Source organism: Macaca fascicularis, chromosome 3, assembly GCF_037993035.2.
Source record: "Macaca fascicularis isolate 582-1 chromosome 3, T2T-MFA8v1.1".
NCBI classification, from domain to species: Eukaryota; Metazoa; Chordata; class Mammalia; order Primates; family Cercopithecidae; genus Macaca; species Macaca fascicularis.
The window spans coordinates 92,641,559-92,653,118 of NC_088377.1; the positions used below are offsets into that span (position 1 = coordinate 92,641,559).

Sequence of the window (11,560 nt, forward strand, 5' to 3'; positions counted from 1 at the left end):
ATCCTAGTCTCTGATAAAACAGACTTTAAACCATCAAAGATCAAAAGAGACAAAGAAGGCCATTACATAATGGTAAAGGGATCAATTCATTAGGAAGAACTCACTATCCTAAATATATATGCACCCAATACAGGAGCACCCAGATTCATAAAGCAAGTCCTTAGAGACTTACAAAGACACTTAGACTCCCATACAATAATAATGGGAGACTTTAACATCCCACTGTCAACATTAGACAGATCAATGAGACAGAAAGTTAATAAGGATATCCAGAAATTGAACTCAACTCTGCACCAAGCAGACCTAATAGACATTGACAGAACTCTCCACCCCAAATCAACAGAATATACATTCTTCTCAGCACCACATCACACTTATTCCAAACTTGACCACATAGTTGGAAGTAAAGCACTCCTCAGCAAATGCAAAAGAACAGAAATTATAACAAACTGTCTCTCAGACCACAGTGCAATCAAACTAGAACTCAGGACTAAGAAACTCAATCAAAACTGCTCAACTACATGGAAACTGAACAACCTGCTCCTGAATGACTACTGGGTACATAATGAAATGAAGGCAGAAATAAAGATGTTCTTTGAAACCAATGAGAACAAAGATACAACATACCAGAATCTCTGAGACACATTTAAAGCAGTGTGTAGAGGGAAATTTATAGCACTAAATGCCCACAGGAGAAAGCAGGAAAGATCTAAAATTGACACCCTAACATCACAATTAAAAGAACTAGAGAAGTAAGAGCAAACACATTCAAAACCTAGGAGAAGGCAAGAAATAACCAAGATCAGACCAGAACAGAAGGAGATAGAGACACAAAAAACCCTCCAAAAAACCAGTGAATCCAGGAGCTGGTTTTTTGAAAAGATCAACAAAATTGATAGACTGCTAGCAAGACTGATAAAGAAGAAAAGAGAGAAGAATCAAAGAGATGCAATAAAAAATGATAAAGGGGATATCACCACCCACCCCACAGAAATACAAACTACCATCAGAGAATACTATAAACACCTCTATGCAAATAAACTAGAAAACCTAGAAGAAATGGATAATTTCCTGGACACTTACACTCTCCCAAGACTAAACCAGGCAGACATTGAATCCCTGAATAGACCAATAGCAGGCTCTGAAATTGAGGCAATAATTAATAACCTACCAACCAAAAAAAGTCCAGGACCAGAAGGATTCACAGCCAAATTCTACCGGAGGTACAAGGAGGAGTTGGTACCATTCCCTCTGAAACTATTCCAATCAATGGAAACAGAGGGATTCCTCCATAACTCATTTTACAAGGACAACATCATCCTGATACCAAAGCCTGACAGAGATACAACAAAAAAAGAGAATTTTAGACCAATATCCCTGATGAACATCGATGCAAAAATCCTCAATAAAATACTGGCAAACCAAATCCAGCAGCACATCAAAAAGCTTATCCACCATGATCAAGTGGGCTTCATCCCTGGGATGCAAGGCTGGTTCAACATATGCAAATCAATAAATGTAATCCAGCATATAAACAGAACCAAAGACAAAAACCACATGACTATCTCAATAGATGCAGAAAAGGCCTTTGACAAAATTCAACAGCCCTTCATGCTAAAAACTCTCAATAAATTCAGTATTGTTGGAACGTATCTCAAAATAATAAGAGCTATTTATGACAAACCCACAGCCAATATCATACTGAATGGGCAAAAACTGGAAGCATTCCCTTTGAAAACTGGCACAAGACAAGGATACCCTCTCTCACCACTCCTATTCAACATAGTTTTGGAAGTTCTGGCTAGGGCAATCATGCAAGAGAAAGAAATCAAGGTATTCAGTTAGGAAAAGAAGAAGTCAAATTGTCCCTGGTTGCAAATGACATGATTGCATATTTAGAAAACCCCATTGTCTCAGCCCAAAATCTCCTTAAGCTGGTAAGCAACTTCAACAGTCTCAGGATACAAAATCAACGTGCAAAAATCACAAGCATTCTTATACAGCAGTAACAGACAAACAGAGAGCCAAATCATGAATGAACTCCCATTCACAATAGCTTCAAAGAGAATAAAATACCTAGGAATCCAACTTACAAGGGATGTAAAGGACCGACCTCTTCAAGGAGAACTACAAACCACTGCTCAGTGAAATAAAACAGGACACAAACAAATGGAAGAACATAACATACCATGCTCATGGATAGGAAGAATCAATATTGTGAAAATGGCCATACTGCCCAAGGTAATTTATAGATTCAATGCCATCCCCATTAAGTTACCAATGACTTTCTTCACAGAATTGGAGAAAACTGCTTTAAAGTTCATATGGAACCAAAAAAGAGCCCACATTGCCAAGACAATCCTAAGCCAAAAGAACAAAGCTGGAGGCATCATGCTACCTGACTTCAAACTATACTACAAGGCTACAGTAACCAAAACAGCATGGTACTGATACCAAAACAGAGATATAGACCAATGGAACAGAACAGAGCCCTCAGAAATAATACCACACATCTACAGCCATCTGATCTTTGACAAACCTGAGAAAAACAAGAAATGGGGAAAGGATTCCCTATTTAATAAATGGTGCTGGGAAAACTAGCTAGCCATATGTAGAAAGTTGAAACTGGATCCTTTCCTTACTCCTTATACGAAAATTAATTCAAGATGGATTAGAGACTTAAATGTAAAACCTAAAACCATAAAAACCCTAGAAGAAAACCTAGGTAGGTAATACCATTCAGGACATAGGCATGGGCAAGGACTTCATGTCTAAAACACCAAAAGTAACAGCAACAAAAGCCAAAATTGACAAATGGGATCTAATTAAACTAAAGAGCTTCTGCACAGCAAAAGAAACTACCATCAGAGTGAACAGGCAACCTATAGAATGGGAGAAAATTTTTGCAATCTACTCATCTGACAAAGGGCTAATATCCAGAACCTATAAAGAACTCAATCAAATTTACAAGAAAAAAACAAACAACCCCATCCAAAAGTGGGCAAAGGATATGAACAAACACTTCTCAAAAGAAGACATTCATACAGTCAACAGACACATGAAAAAATGCTCATCATCACTTGCCATCAGAGAAATGCAAATCAAAACCACAATGAGATACCATCTCACACCAGTTAGAATGCGGATCATTAAAAAATCAGGAAACAACAGGTGCTGGAGAGGATGTGGAGAAATAAGAACACTTTTACACTGTTGGTGGAACTGTAAACAAGTTCAACCATTGTGGAAGACAGTGTGGCCATTCCTCAAGGACCTAGAACTAAAAATACCATTTGACCCAGCCATCCCATTACTGGGGATATACCCAAAGGATTATAAGTCATGCTGCTATAAAGACACATGCACACTTATGTTTATTGTGGCACTATTCACAATAGCAAAGACTTGGAATCAACCCAAATGTCCATCAGTGACAGACTGGATTAAGAAAATGTGGCACATATACACCATGGAATACTATGCAGCCATAAAAAAGGATGAGTTCGTGTCCTTTGTAGGGACATGGATGCAGCTGGAAACCATCATTCTCAGCAAACTATCGCAAGAACAGAAAACCAAATACCGCATGTTCTCCCTCATAGGTGGGAATTGAACAATGAGATCACTTGGACACAGGAAGGGGAACATCACACACTGGGTCCTATTGTGGGGAGGGGGGAGGGGGGAGGGGGGAGGGATAGCATTAGGAGAGATACCTAATGTAAATGACGAGTTATTGGGTGCAGCACACCAACATGGCACATGTATACATATGTAACAAACCTGCACCTTGTGCACATGTACCCTAGAACTTAAACAATAAAAAATAACTCTTCTTCAGTTCAAAAAAAGGAAAAGAAAACACTTTGCAAAGCAATGTCTCAGAAATCTTTGACCAATTGAAAATTGTTTTCTTTTTCTTTTTTTTTTTTTTTTTTTTTTTTTTTTTTTTTTTTTTTGAGACGGAGTCTCACGCTGTTGCCCAGGCTGGAGTGCAGTGGCGCGATCTCGGCTCACTGCAAGCTCCGCCTCCCGGGTTCCCGCCATTCTCCTGCCTCAGCCTCCTGAGTAGCTGGGACTACAGGCGCCCGCCACCGCGCCCGGCTAATTTTTTTGTATTTTTAGTAGAGACGGGGTTTCACTGTGGTCTCGATCTGCTGACCTTGTGATCCGCCCGCGTTTTCAATGTTGCTACTTTGAAGGATAGTACTGACTTGCACATACTCTAATCTTCTTTAAAATATTTTTTGTCTGAGTCTGAGTCAGGAAGACTGCTTGAGCCCAGGGATTTGAGACCAGCCTTGGCAACACAGTGAGACCCCCCTCTCTAAAGAAAAAAAAAAGGCAGGCAGGGTGGCTCACGCCTGCAGTCCCAGCTATTCGTGAGGCTGAAGTGAGAGGATCACCTGATTCCAGGAGATGAAGGCTTCAGTGAGCTGTGATTGCGTGACTGCACTCCTGCCTTGGAGACAGAGCGAGGCCCTGTCCCAAAAATATATTTTTAACGTATTATTTAACAATATATTTAACATATTTTAGTCACAACATGCTATGTCTCTTATAGTGCTAGCACAATGGCTTATACATAGTAGACACCAGTAAACATTTCACGGGTTCATTGATTTTAAATTTGGAAAGCACTTTTAGAAATTAGCTAGATCTATGGTCCTTAACTTTAATTGGATTTTGGACCACTTTGAAAATCTGATGAAATCCGTGTTTTTCTTATTTGAAAAAGAAAAAAAAAAAAAAAAAAAAAAAAAGCGCTGCCAAGCACAATGGCTCATGCCTGTAATCCCAACACGGCCAAGACAGGAGGATCACTTGAGACCAGGAGTTTGAGACCAACCTGGGCAACATGAGCAAGACCCTGTCTCTATTAAAAAAAATTAATTAATTAGCCAGGTGTGGTGGCAAGTACCTGTAGTCTCAGCTACTGAGGAGGCTGAGATGAAAGGATCACTTGACCCCTGGAGATTGAGGCTGCAGTCAGTGAGCCATGATTGGGTCACTGAACTCCAGCCTGGGCAACAGAGAGAAAGGCCCTGAAGAAAGAAAGAGAGAGATAGAGAGAGAGAGAGAGAGAAAGAAACAGAGGGAGGGAGGAGGGAGGAAGGAAGGAAGGAAGGCAGGCAGGAAGGAAGGAAGGAAGGAAGGAAGGAAGGAAGGAAGGAAAGAAGTAAGGAGGGAGAGAAAAACAAACACACACAAAAAAAAGAAAAGAAAAACACACATTACACTTTTGCATGCAACTTCAGAGGATTGGTGTATCACTCTAAAGACCATGCAGGATCTCCCTTAGCTGAGCATCTCTTATCTAGTCTACAACTTCCATTTTATAATTGTTGAAAATCATTGCTAGAAGAAGAGTTGGAAAACTGTGTCCCCTAAGTCAAATCTGGCTCACTTCTTGTTTTTGTACAGCCTATGAGCTACAAATGATTTTTATAGTTTTAAATGGTTATGTAAGTACCAATATATTAGCCTCAGTTCTACCTCTCGGCTTGCAAAGTCTAAAATATTTACTATCTAGGCTTTCGTAGAAAAAGTTTGCCAACCCGTGGTCTGGAATCCTTAGATAATATTCCCCCAAATTATGCAGCCAGTTACTAGAAAACAGAGGACTAGAGTTCACACCACCTGATTCCTCATTCATTGGTCTTCCTATTACTCCTATTGACTGATTAAAATCCTGACTAATTAATTGATTTAAACCCAATGAAACAGAAAACAAAGACATGTAATTCTGGAGTACTTACTAAGTAATTTCTCAGATAAGTAATTGTGCAATTATGTAGAACGCTAAAGTCCAGAGAATTAAGTGACCTATCAAAAGTCATATAACAAATTTGTGAAACAAAATTAAATGCCTATATTCAGGTTAGGCATTACTTATTTTTTTAAAAACTTTGCCTTATATTTCATTCGACATATTTGAAAAATGCTACTTCTTGGAAGTAGAACATATCGGTACAGACGGTATTTTACTTAAAGTAAAATTATTTGAACAGATGTTGTTCCTTTTATTTGTCTTATTTAAGAAGTTATTTTTGGATCCTTCCTGTTATGTAGTACTTTAAAAGTGGTATGGAAAGAATGATAATTACCATTATTTCACATGTTATTTTGAATATGCTTCTTTTAGAAATGTCTAAGTACCTGATTGCTTACAGATTGTTTCCTTCTATTGACTAGGGCTGCCTGAATAGTTTCAAACTCTATCTGAAAATAATGCAGTAATAGAGTTAAAGGATTTTTCGTAACAAAAGAAAATTAAGACATCACTTAAAAGATAAGCATTTAAATAATTATACATAAATTCAATAGTGCCAGGTGCCCTAAAAAATTCTATGATACGTTTAGCCGGTATTTTGACAGAGAGATTCTGAAATCATTTTGGTTCATAGTTACCAATAAAAATTAGGTTTTACTTTCAGAGCAGCGTATCCTAAGCAGTAAGAATAGAACAATTCTTTCTATGAAGAAGGAGTTGTGGTTGGAGAGAATAAGCTTGCTTTTTATAGCAGAACCGTTGGAAGATTCCGAATTAGAACTATGCCAACCAATTCAGTATGCTTTATTTCTACGGCATTTTCATTCATGTCTCCCCAAACCTAAGTCTTCTGCACTTACCTTGAAAATCCAGATTTCTCAGTGATGGCTACAGAGATGGGCCACATGTCTGCCTTCCAAATAGGATTCTGTTTCAACAGCAGGGCAGCTGGGGCATTTCCATGCTCTGCATGCATTTGCAAGGGCTCTGGACAGCTCACCAAGCAAAAGGAAGTGAATGTGTTCTAAGTTCCTCAGAATGTCAACAGACCATAAAACCTCAAAACCGTCTGAAACACAATAGTCTTGAAAAACTAAGCTGTTAAACATGAATAGTCCAAGTTGCAAAACTACAGAGAGGCCAATTATGTCAAGAAATATTTTTGAAGGATTGATGACTATGATGAATCAAGTTTTTAAAATGTTATTCAAACGAAATTTTGTAGAGAATGGGGAACAAAGTGATATTATCAAAAACAAAAAGGGAAGATAAACTGTGTATTGTTCTTCTGGTGAAGGAATATATGTAATATTTCCTTTCAGTAAGGAGAAAATTTCCAGAGTTGCTCTATACCTCACTGGGCTCCCACTTAGGGCTCCCACTTTTATAATTGTGTTAATTAGCTGTTACTGATAAATGACATTGACTGTGATATGGTACTATAATTATGTCATTTAATTAGAATTAAGATAAAAAGCATTTAAAATCAGAGTGTGCTACAGGGGCAGGGGAGGGGAGTAAATTTGTCACAGCTTAACTTCTTAGACTGTCAACATTATCTCCAAAAGAAGCTGTCCACAGTCATAGAGATGCAATGCAAGTATTAAAAAAAAAAAATTGTCAGTTCCTCAAACTGTTTTAACTTTCCTACCATTTTATGACCACTCTATAAATTAGGATTTTATAAATGTTCTAATTATCATGTAAATCAGCGGTCCCCATCATTTTGGCATCAGGGAAAGGTTTCATGGAAGACAATTTTTCCACAGACGGGGCTGGGGGATGTTTTCCAGATGACTCAAGCACATTACATTTATTGTGCACTTTATTTCAATTGTTATTACATGATAATATATAATGAAATAATTATACAACTCATCATAATGTAGAATCAGTGGGAGCCCTGAGCTGGTTTTCCTGCAACTAGATGGTCCCATTTGGGGGTGAGGGGAGACAGTGGCAGATCATCAGGCATTAGATTCTCATAAGGAACACTGCAACCTAGATCCCTAGCATGGACAGTTCAACAATAAGGTTGACACTCCCATGAGAATCGAATGCTGCTGCTGATCTAACAGGAGGTGGAGCTCAGGCAGTAATGCAAGTGATGGGGAGCAGCTGTAAATACAGACGAAGCTTTGCTGGCTCATTTGTGCACTGCTCCCGCTCCTCCTGTACAGCCCAGTTCCTAACAGGCCATGAACCACTACTGGTCTGTGGCCCCGGGGTTGAGAATTCCTGATGTAATGAGCATGATAATATTTTATGGACATTTATCAGTTAAAAAGTACTAATTTATTAAATATCAACATTTTAAACATTCCCCTATTTTAAAAATCCACTGTGACATTTCACCATTTCAAAAAGAAATTTTAAAAGGCATCAAAATGATACTGGTCCTGGGTTATTTCTACTTTAAGGTCCCTAAGTAGAGTAATTTTGGTCATTTTGGGTGATTCCTGGTCTTCTTTACAATGCTAAAACACTCATATTTTAGGCAAAATTTTTGCAGTTTTGCTTTCATCAGTGTTCACATTTCTTACTCCGAACAAAATGTTATAAGTGCTTCCAACTTTGTTTCTTAGTTTGAAGGAAAGGCCTCTACATCAGGAAACTCTTCAATTTCAGCAGATGTACGTTCTTTCCATTATATGCGTTAAAATGTTATCTGCTTCAAAATAACTCATGCTAGAGATATTTCAGGCTTTATTAATCGTAGAGAAGATTGTTGCTGACAAACCCTCCTGCTGAGAGCAGCTTAAAAGAATGAACAGAATGCAAAACCTGTAAGTTCAAAGGCTTTAGAAAGCTGCCCAGGCGATGAGAACTTAAAGAAATAAAATCCACAGAAGAAAGGAAGTACCAAAAAGTGAATCTGATTTTCAACTCTTGAGTACGTTTTACTCAAGGCACTGCTGATTTGAAATTGGACACTGAGAGGTAAAGAAACAGGAGAAATGGAGTGTCTAAGATGCTCAGAAGTAAAGGAAATCTAGTTTAAGAAGCAAAATTAGAGTCTAGAGACCACCAAGGACGTGGTACCCTTATAATTACCTCAAAATTTTCAGTTAGGACCCCTGAAGGGCTACACTCTAGGAGAGAGCATGCACTAGAAATATTGTACCATCATGAAGTGGGAGCCCAATTTCAAATCACCTAAATGACCTAATTAGGTAGACAATCACTGAATAGATTAGGAGATTTGCCACCATCATAACAACCTCCTCGCGCACACACCAAGCAAAAGTAAAGAGTCTCTGGAGGACAATAACACCAACCAGATCAACAAATTGGTTCTCAAACTTTTTTGACACAATGTCCAAATTTCAATAACTATTAACAGCCATGTCTGAAGACAAGTCTAGAAAAACAGACCATGAAAATAAACAGAAAATAGAAACAAATGCACAAGGGCACTCAGAATTCATTGGCTTTAAAATAGCTGTAATTAATTGAAGAACGTACACAAAATATAGAAAATTTACACTAGAGAATTTTTTAATCAAATAGAAATTCTGAAACTGAAAAATAAAATAACTGAAATTACTCAACTGATGAAGACTCATAGAAGATTAGACACAGAGGATGACAGAATTGAAATATAGGTCAGTAGAAAATACTAGATTGGGCTGGATGTGGTGGCTCACACCTGGAATCCCAGCACTTTGGGAGGTCAAGGTGGGTGGATCACCTGAGTTCAGGAGTTTGAGACCAGCCTGGTCAACATGGTGAAATCCCGTCTTTACCAAAAATACAAAAATTAGCTGGACATGGTGGTGGGCACCTGTAATCCCAGCTACTAGGGAGGCTGAGGCAGGAGAATTACTTGATCCCAGGAGGTAAAGGTTGCAATGAGCTGAGATGGCGCCATTGCCCTCCAGCCTGGGTGACAAGGGCGAAACTCGGTCTCAAAAAACAAAACAAAACCAAAAAAAAAAAACAAAAAAAGAAATACCAGATTGAGGAATGGCAACAAAAAAAGATAAAAATCATATAAAATCACACAAAAGACATGAAAGACACAGGGCACAGTTTTAATATGCCTATAATGTTGCTCTGGAAAGAAACAAGAGGAAGAATTTGGAAGAAACAGTATTTTAAAGGGCAATACATTTTTTAAAAATCATAATTAAAAAAAGGCATAGACTCAAGAAGCACTATGAATCCTAAAGAGGATAGAAACAACAACAAAAACTCCACCAAGGTCCAGTATATAAAACTTTTCAACAATTGCAATGGAACCCAAAGGAAATGGAACAACATCTTCAAAATTATGAAAGAAAATAACTAATTTAGAGTTCTTTATGCAATAAAAATACCCATCATCTTAATGACAAAATAATAATTTCAGACAAACTGAACCTATGATTTGTAACCTGCCAACATGAACTAAGGGAAATGCTAAAAGGACTGATTCCAAAAGTGCAAAGGCAATCGCAGGTGAGAGCCAGAACTGCACAAAGAAACCAAGAGCACTAGAAAGAGCAAATGTGTGGGTAAACCTAAGTACATATCGAAGATTTACAATAACAATAGTAATCACCTAACAGGATTTAAAATATAGGTAGAGTCAAAGTTCGTGACAATAATAGGATAAAACATAGAAGAGTGTTCTAAAATCTTTGCATATTCTTGAAGGTGGTAAAAGTACTAATTAATATTGAACTTTAATCAGTCAAGAATGCTCACCATAATCTTTGGAATAGTCACTAAAAAATAACAACAAAAATAGCAAGATAAAACAGGAAAAAATGGAATGAAGAAATAATAATCCAAAAAATGCCAAAAAGTAGAGAAAAGACATATAGAATGGATAGATAAGTAGAAAACAAAGAGTAAGAGAGCAAACTTAAAACCCCAAATTTGATGACAATAATATGTAAATGCACTGAGCACTTATCAGATTACACTTTAAGGCAAGAAACATTATTGGCAACAAAGAGAGTTAATTTCATAATAAAAGTGTCAATCTTTCTAAAACATTACAATTCTGAATTTGTTGCAGTTTTAGTCTCAAATATGTGAAGCAAAATAATGACATGACACGAGGGAAAATGGACAAATTCATTATCATAGTAGAAGATTTTAACAAACTTCTCTGTGATACAAGAAGCAGACAAAAATTCAATGTGGATATAGTACATTTGAACAATGCAATCAATAAACGTGACCTAATTCATGTACCTTATACTCAGCAAATGCAGAATTCATATCACATGAACAATCTCAATTAACTCAATGGTAGATATAAAACAAATATAACAAATATAATAAGACTGAGATTATACAGAGTATATTTTCTGACAAAAAGCACAATTAGGCTAGAAATCAATAACAAAAAGATAATGTTAAAACCTGTATATGTTTGAAAAGTACTCAATATACTTCTAAATAAATCACAAGCTAAAATGTGAGTACAAATGAAAATTAGGAAATACTGTCATTTGAATGATAATGAAAATTCAACTTGTAAAAACTTTAATATTACAATTAAGGCCATATTTAAATGCATATAGTAGAGGTGGAAAGATGAAATGAATGAAACTCGAGGTAAGCAGCAAGAAAGAAGTAAGAAAAGTCAAGCAGAAGTCAATGAAAGATAAAACAAATGTATAAAAGAGAAAATAAATCTACAAGTTCATTCTTTTAAAGACTAATAAATTTAACGAATCTATAGAAAAATAGAGAAAAAAAGAAAGAGGGCACAAAATCCAAATATCAAGATTTTTTTAAAGAAGGGACTTAACTACACATCCCTCAGGTAATAAAATGCTAACAAAAATATAT

At 36.9% G+C, this 11,560-nt stretch overlaps 1 protein-coding gene across 26 annotated transcripts in view; it reads right to left on the reverse strand.

Moving 5' to 3' along the window:
• Positions 1-6,788, reverse strand: part of GPR141 (G protein-coupled receptor 141) — a 64,836-nt gene extending 58,048 nt beyond the window's left edge. For 24 of the 26 annotated variants that reach the window (XR_012432533.1, XR_010585700.2, XM_005549778.5 and 21 more), the window contains exon 1: positions 6,634-6,788. The gene's annotated coding sequence lies outside the window, so the exon portion shown is untranslated. Of the gene's footprint in view, positions 1-4,406; positions 4,724-6,633 lie in introns of those variants that run through there. The other 2 variants (XM_065542120.2, XM_065542115.2) reach the window with 2 other exon arrangements.
• Between the last annotated feature and the right edge of the window lie 4,772 nt (positions 6,789-11,560).